The following is a 17,003-nucleotide window of genomic DNA, read 5'->3' on the forward strand; positions in this document are numbered from 1 at the left end:
CAGTTGATTATTAGAGCTAGTGAACACTAGTTCAATATCAAACTTTGTCAACTTGTCTCGTAATTCGACTGCGTTGACACTGTTGAACTCCATGGACCTTCGTTGAAACTCCTTCTGAATAGGAGTTAAAGTAGTGAAAGATTTCCGTTGAAGCAATCTATCTTTTTCCATATGATGGCTTGAATGGATCTACTTTGGTATCCATTTTATTTAGCCGTTTGGAAAATATATTGAAGTTCCTTTTCTCTTCCTTCAGTTGATAGAGGAATGGAGTTCATCCGATGGATCATGTGGTGGAACGCCGCCATCTTATGCTGGAACTGGTTCGAGGTGCTCGGTATTACCCTCATTCACCCTAGATTTCGAATTGGAATAGGCCATCATCTCTCCTTACCAGAACATTCAGGAAAGGAAACTTCCTGTCTTCTTCTATTTCGCAAGTGAATATAATATTCTTATGCAAACCGCTTATGGATGTTAGAAGTTCTTCAAGAAAATCTTTGTTTACTACACAAAAAATGTCATCGACGTATCTCCACCATTTTTTGGGTAATAAATCTTGATTTTCAAGAGTCTTCTCCAAATGAGCCATAAACAGTTCACACAAGAATGGAGATAAAGGGTTTCCCATTGGTGCCCCTTTCGTTTGTCCATAGAACAAATCTCTAAATTTAAAGAAAGTTTGTCCCATACACAAGTCCATCAATTTCTTGTAGTTTCTAACTTGAGTTTCCAAGTGCTCCTATTGTGTTGTTGAAGCAACCAATCTTCTAACAGATTAGAAGCTTCTTTAACGGGAGCACTTGGAAATAAAGCTGAAACATCAAAAGAAACCATGAGCTCGTCCTCTTCTATGCCTCCGACGCCTGCAGTCTGTTCACGAACTCTAGGGTGTTGGTCACCGATCTCGTTTTAAAGGGTTTTGGCATCCTTTTAAACTCGTTCAGTAACCACTTCGCTACTTTTTCAGTGGGCGCGTTCACTCCCGAAATTATCTCCCTCATCTCATTCCCTGGTTTGTGAATCTTCGGTAAACCTTTGATTCTAGGGACAATTGGGGCAGACACTTTCAGGGCGCCCGGCGCAACCCCTAAAATCGGTCCACAGTCCTTCAGCGTTTTTTCCACCTCCTTTACCATCTCCGGTAGTGGGTCCTCTCTTCGAACTCGATACGGTCCTTCATCGATTTTGGCCTGCATCAAACCGTTGTAATCCGTTTTGTCCATGATGACCACCGAATTTCCCTTGTCCGCCTTGACGTAGAACACCTCCTTTCTCCTAAGTTCTTTCGCTAATTGGACTTCCTCGACGTTGGATTCTCCATTGATGCCCTTTCTCAAGACATCTGCCACTTCGGCTCTGGCGCAATCCTTCTGGGCCGTGGACAGCTTACTGGACCTAATAGCCGTCTCTACATCGATGATTATCTGGTCCATCCTTGGTTTCCTCGACACCGCGTAGTTTAGACCTTTGTTAAGTAGATCGATCTGTTTGTCGGTGAACTCTTCCTTCGATCGATTCACCACAAAACCATCCAGTACCGCCACGCTGGGTTTCTCGTAGTTCCGGGGCGGTTGCCTCGCCTTCAGTAGCTCCAACTTATTCCGTAGCATCCTTTCCTTACGCCTTTCCTCGCACTTTTCCGCCACCTTGACCTTCGTCAGAAACGCAGGGAACTCGATCGGGTAGTCCCTGGCCAGCTTCAAATGCAATGCGTAGCACTTCAACGTTTTGATGTTAAGTTGTGCATACAACTTCTCTACACTGTCTTTTATGAAACCACTTCCGAGTTTCTTCACTAATTTCGATGGCACTTTTTAATTTACCACCACTTTATGACTAACAGGAGTTAGCCTAAGGTGTAAACACTCCTTCAGGAATGCTATGCTTTTCCGTTACCCCGTGATACACTTCTTCAACTTTAAAAACACGTTTGGCTCGAACGGCTTGGATGCCATATTCACTCTGTTGTGTTTGTGAGCCTACTTGGTTGAATGATTCAAATTGAATCAAAGCAATCGAAAGATTCCTTTTAATTCAACCACGGTAAATGAAAAGTTCATATACCAGTATTTCGATAGCAACTTACTACCTTCTTCAGTGAACGTTTTCGATTGACATTCATCAATCGAAAACGTTTACTGAAGAAGGTAGTAAGTTGCTATCGAAATATTGGTATATGAACTTTTCATTTACCGATTGCTTTGATTCAGTTTAAATCATTCAACCAAGTAGGCTCACAAACACAACAGAGAGTAAGAACCAAAATCGATCAAAATAAGAGCAGAATTGATGATTTTGTCGAGCACCAAACTTTACAAAGAGTATGTGGACAGTTAATAGAGTATGTGGCAGTCCTGAGATGACTGGATTCTTCAGTCATATCTCAGAAACGGAATCTCTTGCATCTCTTATTCCCAATTCCTCGTTTATCCCAAAAGATACTAAATTTAAAAAAAAATTGAGAAAATTTAAAAAAATGGAAAAATGGAGGGGCCTAGGGATTTGTATGAAGGTTAAATTTCTTTTCATTTTGTAGCTAAAATTTTAAGAAATGTTTAAAAAAATCCCCTTAATGTATGCAGTATCATTGTTCATCATTCAATTATAATTGTTTTTGAAAGAAATCATAAAAAATCATTTTGGTCTTAACAAAAAAAATTATTGTTAATGGTTATTTTGTGTCTCCATTGCTGAAAAGCACCAAAAAAATAATTTATTAAGATGTTTGTCGTGATTTTACGAATCTCAATTCAGAGATTCACTTAAACACGTCTGTCGCTCGCAAGAATATATCAATGACTGACCTTGTTTTGTTTGTTTGTCAAGTGCTGCTGACATAGCAAATGTTGTCATAGGAATATATTTTATTTTATTCATCTACAGTGTTGCCGAATACAACTATTATTTTATTTTATTCCTAATTAAATATGATTTATTTTCTGTATATTCTTCATCTCATCTCTACAATATTGAGATACGTAAAAACCAAGCTGATGAAGATTACCCCGAAATATGAAGTGTGGTTTTCTGTTAATCATTAAATGGTGGTCACTTATGTTGTTGTTGTTTAGGGACTTTAGGCTAACAACCTACTGCTCCCGATTGAAAGAATTGTTACGGAATCCGAAAGAAATGACCGACCTGGAACTTTGGCGACGACTTTTAGCATGAAAACACGGACACGAATTGGAACTTGGAACGTTTTAACCCTTGCCCAACAAGGCAAGCTGGCTCAACTTGCTAGAGAAACTAGCCGCCTTAAGCTTGAAATTCTGGGACTGAGCGAAATCCGTTGGCCTAACACTGGAGAACACAAGACACAATCCCGGCAAATCCTGCTTTACTCTGGCATACGAGGAGAACATGCTACTCGGGAGCGAGGAGTTGGTTTTCTGTTAAGCCCGCAGGCCTACGAAGCCCTCATTAGACGGGAACCGATAAACGAAAGAATAATCGTAGCCAGGCGGCTTCTTTGGCTGACCCGGTATATGCCGGCTCAATTCTGACTTCCTCAAACTTTACCGAGAGTACTATGGCTCTTCGTGATGAAGGCATTCTTGATTTCACACCACTGTTTTTCGACTGTTCCGTTTGTCGGCAATTCCTAGGCTCGAGACTCTGTTGTTCAACGTATGCCCTTTTCACCTCTGGATTCTCCAACCGGGCGGACGTCGTTTCGACATCCGACTTTCTCCTCTCGGCGTTAGACACGCGCTACTCTCAGTCGTATCTCTTCAAGGACGAGGTTAGGGTCGTTTGTTGCGGACATTAAGAAGGCTCCTTCTCCATTTTCGACTGATGCAGATGTGGTCAATTTGATTTTCTGTTCGACCATCTCGGGATACCCAAGTGACCTTATGTGCTGGTCGATGAGGGAAGAGCGATCCACCGATCACCATGTTTTTGTTGCCACAAAATTCTATAAAAAGCTCACCGTTTTCGCTCATCTGTCCTAGACCATGGCGCCCCATGATGCGCTCAAAGTCCTGATTGTCGGAGCCAATCTTTGCGTTGAAGTCGCTCAAATTTATTTGAATGTCACCCATCGGAATTTAACTAACATAATCTTAAATAAACTGAAATAAAAACACTTCCATCTGTACCGTTGAGCCGTCAACACGTACGCCGGAGCATCGTATCGTTGCTGTGTACCTGCAGGAACATTTTAAATTATTTATTTTATTCTTACCTGTTTTTCCATCAGCACTTTTCAGTGCTAAAATTATTTTCATTTTCTTTTATTCATATTTTCTCTTTTCTTTCCAGCATGGGGAAGTCATCGGCCGGCTCAAGAGCTGGTAGAAAGCGAATTGCCGAAACTAATTCAGGTCCATCGCCCAAAAAAGTTGAAATTTCCAATTCATTCGATGTCCTTTATAACATCGGTGATGAGGAAATATTCATATTTAATTCTGATAAGAGTACTAAGAAACCTTCTTCTTCTTATACTCTTAAAAACGAAAAGGTTCCACCAATTACGGTCACGATTCATGACTTCAATGCCTTTCGGAAAGACATCGTCACTTCTGTCAAGGATGTGAAGATTTCTTTTCACATCGGTCGAAGGGGAACTGCTCGTATATTGGCAGAATCTTTTGATGATTTTCAAAAAATTTTAAATTATTTGCTTAATAAAAAACATCAATTTTTTACTTACGGCACTAGAAGTGATCGTCCTTTTAAAGTTGTACTTCGTGGTCTCACTGGCGATCAGACACCGGATGAGATCACAACTGAATTAAATTCCTTGTTAGGTTTTTCTCCAATTCAAGTAATTCAAATGAGGAAAAGAACCAACACGAATAATATCAGTAGTGTTGGATTTGCTCCTGAGCTTTATTTGATCCATTTTAAAAAGGATCAAGTTAATAATTTGCAAATTCTTGAAAAGGCTCGTCTTATGTTTCATTGTCGAGTCAAATTCGAACCTTTTCGAAAATCTTCAATCAATTTCCTTCAAAATATTACGCAATGTCGTCGTTGTCAAGCTTTTTGTCACGGCACTAAAAATTGTAGAATGAATGCCAAATGCATGCTTTGCGGCTCATTCGATCATGAAAAATCTAAATCTCTTTTTGGTGGTGATATACCACAAACAGAATTTTTCAAGTGTGCGAATTGCGCAGGTAATCACTCCTCGAATTTCATAGACTGTCCCGTTAGGGCAAAAATTATTGCTTCTAGAAAAAATACTAAATTTGTCAGGAAAGTTTCTTCTCCTCCTTCCTCTTTTTCGTCTTCACACGTCAGGCCGGCAAACAATCTGCCTGTTCGCGGTCAGCCTCGGCCTACATTGGAATCACGGCTGGGTAATACCCGAAGTGTTTTTAATGTTACCTGTGCGGATTCTGCGCCACAGACTCGTTGTTTATCGTTCTCAGAGGTGGTTGAAAATGGGTTGCCCTCTCCAGGCATAACTAATAAAAATGGGAAAAAACCAAGTCTCAACGTTCATGCGAAGGCTTGGGAAAATCCCCGAAATTCAAATACTTTTTCTCCTCCTTCATTTTCTGATCCTAACAATTTTGTTGATTTGGGTGAGATTACTGAGGAAAAATTAAAATTTTTGCATCAAAATTTAATGGAAATGATGCAACTTATGTTGAAAGCAAATTCAATGTTTGAAGCTTTCCAAACTTCTTTTAATTATGCTAACAAAATTATTATGACTTTACGATTCCCTCATGGATCCAAATAGATTTTTAAATATTATGAATTGGAATGCTAGATCTTTGCTGGCTAACCAAGATGAATTATTTTTATTTTTGAAAACCCAAAACATACATATTGCTGCCATCACTGAAACTTTTTTAAAGCCAGACAATAACTTGAAAAGCAATGCTTTCTTTAAAATTTTACGAAATGATCGACTTGATCGACAAGGTGGGGGTGTAGCTAATGTCATCAATAGTCGTCTCAAATTTAGACTTCTTCCTTCTTTCAATACCAAAGTCTTAGAAACAATTGGAATTGAATTAGAAACTTCTATGGGGAAAATTATATTTATTGCCGCATATTTGCCTTTTCAATGCAGCGGTGAACAGAAAAATTTTTTGAAGGGAGATTTACAAAAACTCACCTGAAATATATCTAAATTTTTTATTATTGGTGACTTTAATGCAAAACACCGATCTTGGAATAATACCCTAAGAGCTTCTGGAATTTTGTGAACAACATAAGGAAGGAAAATGGCCTTCCCTTAACGATGTACCTCGGGAACAAAAACAGCAACAACGCCAGCGAACATTGCGAGCTTTTCGGGGAGCATTTCTCTTGCGTCTTTTCGAACGATCTAATTCATGATTCAGATATCCAGAAAGCACTCGAAAATCTCCCTGCTGATTCATTCCACATTTCCGTTCCTACATACACCGAAGAGGAAGTTCGAATAGCGATCACGAAACTGAAACCGTCCACTTGCCCAGGGCCAGATGGTATACCCACAATAGTGCTAAAAAACTGCGCCCATGCTCTCTGTAAACCATTGACGATTCTTTTCAACCGTTCGCTGCAGACATCTACGTTTCCTTCACGATGGAAAAATTCGACAATGTTTCCCGCATTTAAAAAAGGAGACAAACAGGACGTTCGGAACTACAGAGGCGTTACCTCACTCTGTGCATGTTCTAAGCTCATGGAAATACTGATATCAACGACAATTCTCACAAATGTCAAAGCATACATATCATTAGACCAACACGGATTCTACCCAGGACGCTCGACAACTACGAATCTTCTGCTGTTTACTTCGACCTGTCTGAAAGCAATTGAGGATGGGTTTCAGATCGACACAATATATACAGATCTGAAAGCCGCCTTTGATAGAGTTAACCATCAACTTATACTAGCCAAGCTACAACGACTGGGATTCTCAAGCGAATTAGTTCAATGGCTAAAATCCTACCTAACAGACAGGAAAATGACCGTTAAATTAGGCAGCTGTGAGTCCAGCGAATTCACCAACTTTTCTGGAGTCCCACAAGGCAGCAACCTAGGTCCTCTGTTGTTCTCAATTTTTTTCAATGATGTACACTTGCTGCTCCCACAAGAATGCAGGATGTCTTACGCAGATGATCTTAAAGTTTTCGCTAAAATCAGATCTGATGTTGACTGTTTCACTTTACAAACTCTCATCGATAAATTCATCAAATGGTGTGAAACAAACTGTCTCTGCGTTAGTGTTAACAAATGCGCTATTATATCGTTCAGCCGAAGAGTCGATCCGATACAGTTTCCTTATCATATTTGTAACACACAAATCGATAGAGTGGTTGCTTTTAAGGACCTCGGAGTGCTTCTAGACTCGAAATTGACCTTTCGCGACCATTATTCTCATATAATCTCCAGAGCAAATCGCAACCTCGGATTCCTCAAAAGAGTATCGAAAGAGTTTCGAGACCCTTACTGCCTTCGATCCTTATACTGTTCCCTAGTGCGCTCATTACTAGAGTATGCCTCGGAAGTTTGGTCTCCTTATACGATGGTTTGGTCCAATAGACTTGAAGCTGTTCAATCGAGATTTGTGAAATACGCACTCAGATTCCTGCCGTGGAACCAGCCCCAGGAGCTCACTGACTACAGCGAACGTTGCAGACTGCTTGGTCTAGACACTCTTTTGGAGAGAAGAGTCACAGCACGAGCTTTACTTGTAAACAAGATCTTCACAGGCACTATCGACTGCCCGGAATTACTCAGCTCCTTTAATATCAACGTTCCGGCAAGAACATTAAGGCAACGAGATTTCCTTCAAATCGACTTCTGACGAACTAATTACGGACAACATGAACCAATAAGAAGCATGAGTCGGATCTTCAACTGGTTTTTTGAACTTTACGAATTTGACATTACAACTAACTGTTTTAGATCTAGAATAAGAAATTCGCCACAACTTAGAAATCTGATTGTCTCGATAGAAAATTATACATTTTAGTGAATTATATTTGTAATGTTCCCGTTAAACTTAGAATTAATCTATCATGTAGACTATTCAGTCAGATGAAATGTGATAATAAATGTAAATGTAAATGTAAATGTAAATACTTCATAAAATTCAAATGGGAATATTTTATTTAATGACTGCTCTGCAGGTTATTACACTGTTGAATATCCTAATGGGCATACTTGTTTCTCTTCGATTAGAAATCCTTCCACAATTGATTTGGTTCTAACGGATTTAGGCGAGCATTGTAGTCAATTAGTTACTCATGCGGACCTCGATTCAGACCACCTTCCAGTAACTTTTTCTTTATCCCAAAGTCCCATTGAAAACCCTTTAAAATCAACTTTTAACTTTCAAAAAGCTGACTGGGAGCGATATAGGAATTTTATTGAACGTAATTTAGATGTAAACGTTCCACTTAATTCAATAGAAGATATTGATTTGGCTATAGAAAATTTGACAACTTCAATAGTCAATGCTAAAGCCGCTTCAGTACCCAAAGTTAAACATAAATTTAATCAACCTTTAATTGATGATGATCTTCAGTTTTTGATACGACTGAAAAACATTCGTCGACGCCAATATCAACGTACTAGGGATCCTTATTTGAAATTTATTTATTGCGACCTTCAAAAAGAGATCAAACGTCGTTTAAATTTCATTCGTAATGAAAATTTTGCCAAAGCAGTAGAGGACATAAAACCCTACTCAAAGCCATTTTGGAAATAAACTAAAATTCTGAAAAAGCCCCAGAAGCCAATTCCTACTTTGAAAGACGGAGATAAACTTCTTTTAACTAATGCAGAAAAAGCTCAAAAATTGGCCCAGCAATTTGAGTCTGCTCATGATTTTAATTTAAACGTTGTTAGTCCAATTGATGCTCAAATTTCCCTTGAATTTGATGATATTCTTGTTGTAATGGCAGAGCAAATAAAAAACGCGTGTGGTTTAAGTGACTAACAAAACGGGAATGAATGCTTTATTTCGGGTTCAAGATTACAATGTGTGGGTGTGTGAACCCGAAGAGAAATTATACACTGCGATAAATTTACTTTTAAGAATGACTTCTTTGTTCGGTCGATTTACTAATCACAACACTCCTCCTCAAAGAAATCATTGTGTTTGATTCGCCAACACTCCGATGGCGGTTCGGTGTCGTTCCAGCTTGACCCTCTCCAGTGGCTTGGTCATAACGTCTGCCTCCATCTTCTCGGTTGGCAGGTAACGGACTTCGATGACACCTCGCTGATGGAGATCCTTGGTGAAGGCGTGTTTGGTATCGATATGTTTTGAACGCCTTTCTACACGGTCCGATTCCACCATCTTGATGCAAGACTGGTTGTCTTCCCAGACAACTATCGGGTGGGCTTGATCGATCTCGATGTCGGCTAGCAGCTTCTTGCACCACAACAGTTCTTGACAGCCCTCCGCCAAGGCCACGAATTCTGCCTCTGTCGATGATAGAGCGACGCATGTTTGCTTTCGTGTGCCCCAGCTAATCAGCCCTCCGCAGTACTTGATCAGGTAACCGGAGTTCGACTTTCGGTCTCCTTCGTTGCCGGCCCAATCGGCGTCTACGAAACATTCGATCGGTCCGCTTCCTATGCCCAGATTCAGCCGGAGTTCTTTGGTACCCATTAGGTACTTGAGCACCCGCTTAGCTTCTGTCCAGTCACGGTTGGTTGGGTTGGTGACCTTTCGACCCAACAATGATGTGCTCAAGCAGATGTCTGGACGGGTGTTTACAGCGACGTATAACAAACTACCCACAAGGCTACGGTAGGAATCGTTCGTTGGTAGCATCTCCTCCTCCTTTTGTTTGACGTACGCTGGATCAAGAGGGATCTTTGAAGGCTTGGCTTCCTCGTGACCGAATCGCTTCACCACCTTTTCGATGTAAGATCGCTGACACAGGGTGTACCGTCCATTCTCCTTCTTCACTTCTATTCCGAGGAACTGACGTAAGTCTCCCAAGCTGGACAACCGGAACTGTTTCTGTAATCCAGTCCTAATTTCGTCGAACTCGTTTTCTGATTGGCAGAATACAACGATGTCGTCCACATAGATCAGTATAAACGACGTCTTGTTGCCTCTTTTGCGCACGTATAGGCACGGGTCTGCGTTGGTTGCCTTGAACCCCATTTGATTGAACACGCCGTTGATTTTACTGTGCCAAACACGCGCCGACTGTTTCAGCCCGTAAATGCGGCGCTTGAGGTGGCAAACCAGATTGTTGCCCTGTGAAAACCCAGGAGGTTGCTTCATGAAGATATCTTCCTCGAGTTCCGCGTACAGGTAAGCAGTTTTTATATCCAAGTGTTTCACTAGCAAGCACCGGTTGCTCGCGATGGTGAGCATCGTGCGAAACGTGGTCTGTCGCACTACAGGGGCGAATACCTCGTCGAAGTCTGTGCCGTACCGCTGCGAGAACCCTTGAGCTACGAGTCTCGCTTTGAAGCGCACAGTTTTCCCATCGCCGACATCCTTCTTCTTATAGGTCCACTTGCAACCGATTGCCTTCTTACCTGGAGGCAGCGCTACCAACTCCCAAGTTTGGTTTTCGTTGAGAGAGTTGATCTCCTCCTTCATCGCGGTATGCCATTCGTCTTTTTCAGGGCTTTTGACGGCATCGTTGTAGTTTCGTGGCTCGTCGCTGCTTTGTTCCGATGAAGAAGTCGTTGCGGTGTACCTTTCCGCTGGTATCCCCTTGTTTGGGCGCTTGGACCGTCTCACTTCAGCTGGAATAGAAGGAGCTTCTTCCCCTTCATAGTTTTCTTCATCACTGTATCCATGGAAATCTTCTGTAGCACTTTCGTATTCCTCTTCTTCATCTGCATTCGGAACTTCGCTAATTTTTTTCTTTAGCACTGAATCGTATTCGATTGTGTTCGCATCACTTTTTTCCACTATTTTTAATTCACTGTTTTCTGGAACCACTTCCGTGAATCTGGCGTCACGGCTGATGACGATTTCCCGCGTTGCTCGATCCAGGAACCTGTAGGCCTTGTGCTCGCCGGAGTAGCCCACGAATGTCATCTTTCTCGCTGTTTCGTTGAGCTTCTTCCGTTTCTGTTTCGGGATCAGCACCCAGGCTTCACTTCCGAAAATCCTTAAGTGGTCGACGGCAGGCTTCACGGTATGCCACAGTTCGAAAGGAGTGGCAATTATCGCTCTTGTGGGGAGGATGTTCTGGAGATACACAGCAGTGTTCAACGCTTCCGCCCAAAAGCACTGATCCAGTTTGGCGTCGAACAATAAACAACGACACATTTCGACCAAATAGCGATTGCGTCGCTCTGCGACTCCGTTTTGCTGCGGACTATAGCCCGCCGTAAACTGCGGCTGGATCCCCATTCGCTGGTAGAATGAGCGAAGCCTCTTGCTGGAGTACTCTCCTCCTTGATCCGAACGCACTATTTTCGGGCACCGGCCGAACTGATTTTTCACTAGGGCGACATACTGCTCGAGCTTGTCGGCCACTTCGCCTTTCTCCTTCAGGAAATACAGGACACAGTATCGAGAAAAGTCGTCGATAACTGTCATGAAGTACCGGAATCCACTTGCTGACGGCACTTCGACTGGACCACACACATCGGTGTGCACGATTTCCAAAGGCGCTTTTGTTTTGGTGGTCGATTCTTTCGGAAAAGGGGTACGGCAGCTCTTCCCTTTCAGACAGGGTTCACAAGATTCGTCAACGACGCACTCGGTGATTTTCATACCTCGCACCAGGTTTCCTTTGAGTAGTTGGCCGATAGCATTCGGTTCTCGGTGACCAAATCGTCTATGCCAAACGTGCCTGCAGTTGCCATTGTGTCGACCACTTGCCGCTAACACCACCTCATTCGGTTGCCGAAGCTGGTACAAACCGTTCTCTAGAGTTGCCACCGCTGCAACAGCACCATCACGCACAATCCGACAGCCAGCCACATCAAAAATCACTTTTGCTTGTTTTTGCACTAAGGCCGGGACAGATAGTAAGTTCAATGCCAAACTCGGTGCGTACAAAGCCTCACTGAGGGTCAAACTTGTCTTTTTGCCTTCGTCATTTACACAACATATCACTACAGGCCCTTCACCTTCTTCTTTGGCTACTTTACCGTCCGCCAATTTTACAGATTTCACATCACTTTTACTTAAATGTCTGAAAAAACTTCTGTCGGCGACAGTGTGGCTTGTCGCACCAGAGTCAACTATCCAACACTTTTTGGTTTCTTCACTCTGTTCCCAGGCCGAAAACGCGAACGAAACACTATCACTTTTCTTCTTCTGTGGCTTTTGCGGCTTCGGTTGCCATCTCCTATCACTCTCCCGCGGCTTTTGCGGACAATCCCGCTGCTTATGCCCGGGTTTATTGCACGAGAAGCAAGTGAACGATCGCTTTTTCTTTTCGTGTTCGACTCGTAGCACCGCGTCGGACTGCGCTCCGTGGCGCTTGGCGGCTTCGTCCAACAGCTTTCTTTTTACGAGCTCCAGCGTTAGCTCGTCGTCGTTACGGCTCTCCAGGGCCGTGGTCAGGGCGTCGTAGGAGGATGGGAGGCTTCTAAGGATCATTGCGACCATTAAATTCTCCGCCAGCTCCTGTCCGGCTCCAGCCAGCCGGTTAAACAATTCCTCCAAGGCGAAAAGATGGTCCTCCATATTTTCCCCGTCCGAAAACTGCTTGTTGCAGACTTGCTTTAGCAGCGAAACTTTGGAGGTTAAGCTCGTTGTTTCGTGGTGCCTTTTCAGCGCCAACCATGTTGCTCGGGCGGTTCTGGCCGTTCGGATCAGCCCGTGTTGGTTATCGTCGATCGATAGCCCGATGGTGGCCCTCGCTTTGGCGTCACCCGCGTCCCAAGCTGCTTGGTTAACAGCTTCCGGCTTTACTCCCGGTTCAACATAAAGCCAAAGTTCTTCGCGCACTAACAACAACTCGAGCTTAAATCGCCAACTCGCGTAGTTGTTGTTGTTCAATTTCTGCAGATTGAACCGGCTACCGTCCATAGTGCGCTCGAAAAACTCGCGATTCCCGACGAAAAACTGTTTTTTCACTCGAAATTAACTTTTTCGCAAAATGGCGTCACTTCGCGTCGCGAACAGGTCCATAACCTGTTGTAATGGCAGAGCAAATAAAAAACGCGTGTGGTTTAAGTGACTAACAAAACGGGAATGAATGCTTTATTTCGGGTTCAAGATTACAATGTGTGGGTGTGTGAACCCGAAGAGAATTATACACTGCGATAAATTTACTTTTAAGAATGACTTCTTTGTTCGGTCGATTTACTAATCACAACAATTCTTTCTAAACAAAATGTATTTGAAAGTTCTTGTGAGACAAATATTGATGAACTTAAATTGATTCTCAAAAAATTTAAAAATATGAAAGCCCCGGGGGAAGATGGGATTTTCTATATTCTTATAAAAAAGTTGCCTGAAAGCACTTTAATTTTTTTAGTTCAAATCTTCAATAAATGTTTTCAGTTGGCTTATTTTCCCAATAAATGGAAAAATGCCAAAGTAACTCCAATTTTAAAACCTGGAAAAAGTGCTTCAGAGCCTTCAAATTATCGACCAATTAGTTTGCTCCCTTCTTTAAGTAAACTATTTGAGAGAGTTATTTTGAATAGAATGATGATTCACATTAATCAGAATTCTATTTTTCCTGATGAACAATTTGGTTTTCGTCATGGGCATTCTACTACACATCAACTTTTGAGTGTAACTAATATGATTAACGCTAGCAAATCTGAAGGTTATTCAACTGGTGTTGCTCTTCTTGATATTGAAAAAGCTTTTGACAGTGTTTCGCACAAAGGTTTAGTAGCTAAATTAGCTCGATTTGATTTTCCTGTATATCTCACCAAAATTATTCAAAATTATTTGACTAGCCGAACCTTACAAGTAAGCTATCAAAATTCATGCTCTGAAAGGACTCCCATTAGAGCTGGGGTCCCTCAGGGCAGTATACTTGGGCCGATTTTATACAATATTTTTACTTCTGATCTTCCTGATGTACCAGAAGGAAAAGGTAGAAGATTATTTGTTGATGATACTTTGCTTTCAGCCAAAGGTCGAAATTTACGGGTGGTACGCAGTAGATTGCAACAAAATTTAAATTGTTTTTTGAATTACTTGAAAATGTGGAAAATTTCTCCTAACGCTTCCAAAACTCAACTTATTTTATTTCCCCATAAGCCAAGAGCAAATTTTTTAAAACCTAATGAAAATCATTCCATAACTTTTAATGGGGTTTCATTAGAATGGTCTGATCACGTGAAGTACTTGGGACTCACACTTGATCGGAATCTTACTTTTAAAAATCACATTGAAGATATTCAATCTAAATGTAATAAATACACTAAATCTCTTTATTCTCTCATCAACAGGAAATCCAAGTTGTGTCTGCGAAATAAGCTGCTTATTTATAAGCAAGTCTTCCGACCAGCGATAATGTATGCAGTTCCGATTTGGTCTAGCTGCTGCGCGACGAGGAAAAAAGCCATCCAGAGGATTCAGAACAAGGTTCTGAAAATGATTTTGCGGCTTCCACCTTGGCACAGCACCGAAGATCTTCATCGGATTGCAGGCATTGAATCGATCGAAGAGATGGCCAACAAAATCATCTCCAACTTCAGAGGCAAATCGATGCAGTCTTCCATCGCAGAGATTCGTTCTCTTTACAATTAAGTTAGTTTTTAGGATATAGTTTAGGCTTAAGTTGATATATAAATATTTTTTTTTCTATACAGGATATTCTCCTATAAATCAAATAATTTATTGCTCTAGCAAATTTAAATCAAATAAATAATGTTTAATATCTACTTAATTAAAGAGTTGAACTGATCATAATTGATCTGAACACTTAATATACTGTAATAATATAACTTGAATGTAATGATTAAAAGGCTAATAAAGACTTATTTAAAAAAAAAATAAAAAAAAACTTAAATAAAATTAAATTCTGTATGTTGCAAAGTGATGCAATTTGATGTAGGACGCCCATTATTATGGAACTGAAATGCATGCAAAAAAATCACTCTCAAAACATGTTTGAGTTCTCAACTTTAGTTTTGACTTTAATTTTTTTTTACTTCCCCAAATAGATGAATTATTCTACCTTCCTACAATAATAATTCAGATCAGTGTCAACGCAAAAAAAAATCGTTACTGTTTCCGGAGAAAGGAGTGACTTTTAGAATGACAGCGTGTGTATTCTTCAATAGAATTTATCTCCTGAAAGCTTCCGCTGGTATGTAGGTACCGCATTAGAGATTGTCATCTCACCAAAAGTGGGAGAAAAAAGGGACCGTTTCGCTGTTGTCGTCCCCGGTGTACTGCCTTGTTATAACTCAATTGTTTCGGAAAAAGTTGAAGACTTTTGTCATCTCAACCGACCACAAAATGCCAAGTTTTGTTTTACATTTCCCCCAGCAGCGGCACGTGTTCATCATCATCTAGAGTCCTAGAGGCTTTGGTTCCAGCTAGCTAAGCGCTTTTGGGAGCGTCCTCTTCTTAGAGAGGTGCGATTGTGTGTGGGAAAAAGAAAACCCAAAGTTTCGCAATGTTTCAACTTTAGACTCCTCGAGGAGCCGAGAGCCGGCGTTGATAAAGTGTTGTTACTTTCAATAGAATTTCCTCCCCTATTTTAAGGGACTTCTTATCAGCTTTGCGTTGGTGAAGGAGAAAAATAGAGGAGCTTATGGAAGCTTTTGAGAGGAAGAACGGGCGTGTGAAAGGGGTTGAAATGAAAAGATTGGAGGGGTCCCCAGAAACAGAATGCGAACTTTAATCTGAGTTGAAAGATCAGTGCCGACCCAAGAAGACGATGACTTCCAGTTTCCGCTTGAAGAAATGTGTTGAATAGACATTCGAAACAGTTTGTCCGAAAGTTGTTGACAATCAGTTGCAGAATTTCTTCGCTAAGCTAGGACAATAATCTTGGGACCGTAGTAGGACTTAGGATGGTAAAGTTTCGACCAGACGGGTATTATTAAAGCCATGTATGACAGCTGAGTTTCTTGCAAATTCCGTCTTGGGAGGAGCAGTCACCTGTTAATAATTTCTTTTCTTACAGCAGTATGCAGAAAGTTTCTATTTGTGTCATTGCACGAGGATAGTTTTTTTTAACTTCTCATGAAAACCACTCTTGGTATTTTGAATCGAGGTCGGTTCTCAGATATGGTGCTGGTTTGGTTAGTTTTGTTTTATCTTGAAGTGTCTGTTACATGAAATCAATTTTTTGTTGATGATGTTTCTGTTCGATAAGAAAAATCAGTTGTTGATAAAATATATAAATCAATCTTATTTGTTTGTCTTTAAACAGGAGAAAGACTAAATCCTTCATCCTTTTGTCATGTGAAGAAAAATCAAACAAAACTTGACGGAAAGTCGGCCCAAAAAACCAATCCGAACGAACTTAATTCAATTTCCACTTTCTGAGTAGGCACTCGATTTCGGAACCCCCTGGAAATAAACCATCTCCGGAAACTGGTTCCCCGAATCCTGGTAGTTGGCTATGGCTGGTACTTTTCAAAGCTGGCGAGAACGGAAAATGGCATAACTCTCCAAAACGGCCTGAAAGCTTTCACGTTTGGACCCTCGAAGAAATGCAAATAAAAAAAAAAACGCTTCCCCCAAAAACAGTGGACCGAAGAAACAAAAAAAAAAACACATTCAACGAACGAATCGGGTCAGCCTTTCAACCCTTCGTTAGCATACCTGAATGAATAGCCAGCCCCTGATGATGAAGAACAGAAGAAGCATAAGTAAAGAACAAAAAAGTATAAGAAGATATCAAAGAGAGTACGAAAAAAAAGTCCAGCCAAGAGATCCGAACGGGGTAAAAAGTCATACTCAAACTGTCACGTAAAGGTTTCTCCATACCGTAGAGAGCTTCAAATGGTGAATTCCATTTCGAAAACGAGAACATCAAAATGTCATAAACATATGTTTCGCTCCTCTCCGTACAGTGCGTTCGATGATACATGGGAGAGGTTGTGCGGGATAGAAATATTTTATGCCCAAATCGATTTAGAGTCGAAGCATTCAAAATTGAGATGGAAGCCTATGAAAGTGCTCA

This window comes from Uranotaenia lowii, unplaced genomic scaffold (assembly GCF_029784155.1).
Source record: "Uranotaenia lowii strain MFRU-FL unplaced genomic scaffold, ASM2978415v1 HiC_scaffold_182, whole genome shotgun sequence".
Classification (NCBI taxonomy): Eukaryota; Metazoa; Arthropoda; class Insecta; order Diptera; family Culicidae; genus Uranotaenia; species Uranotaenia lowii.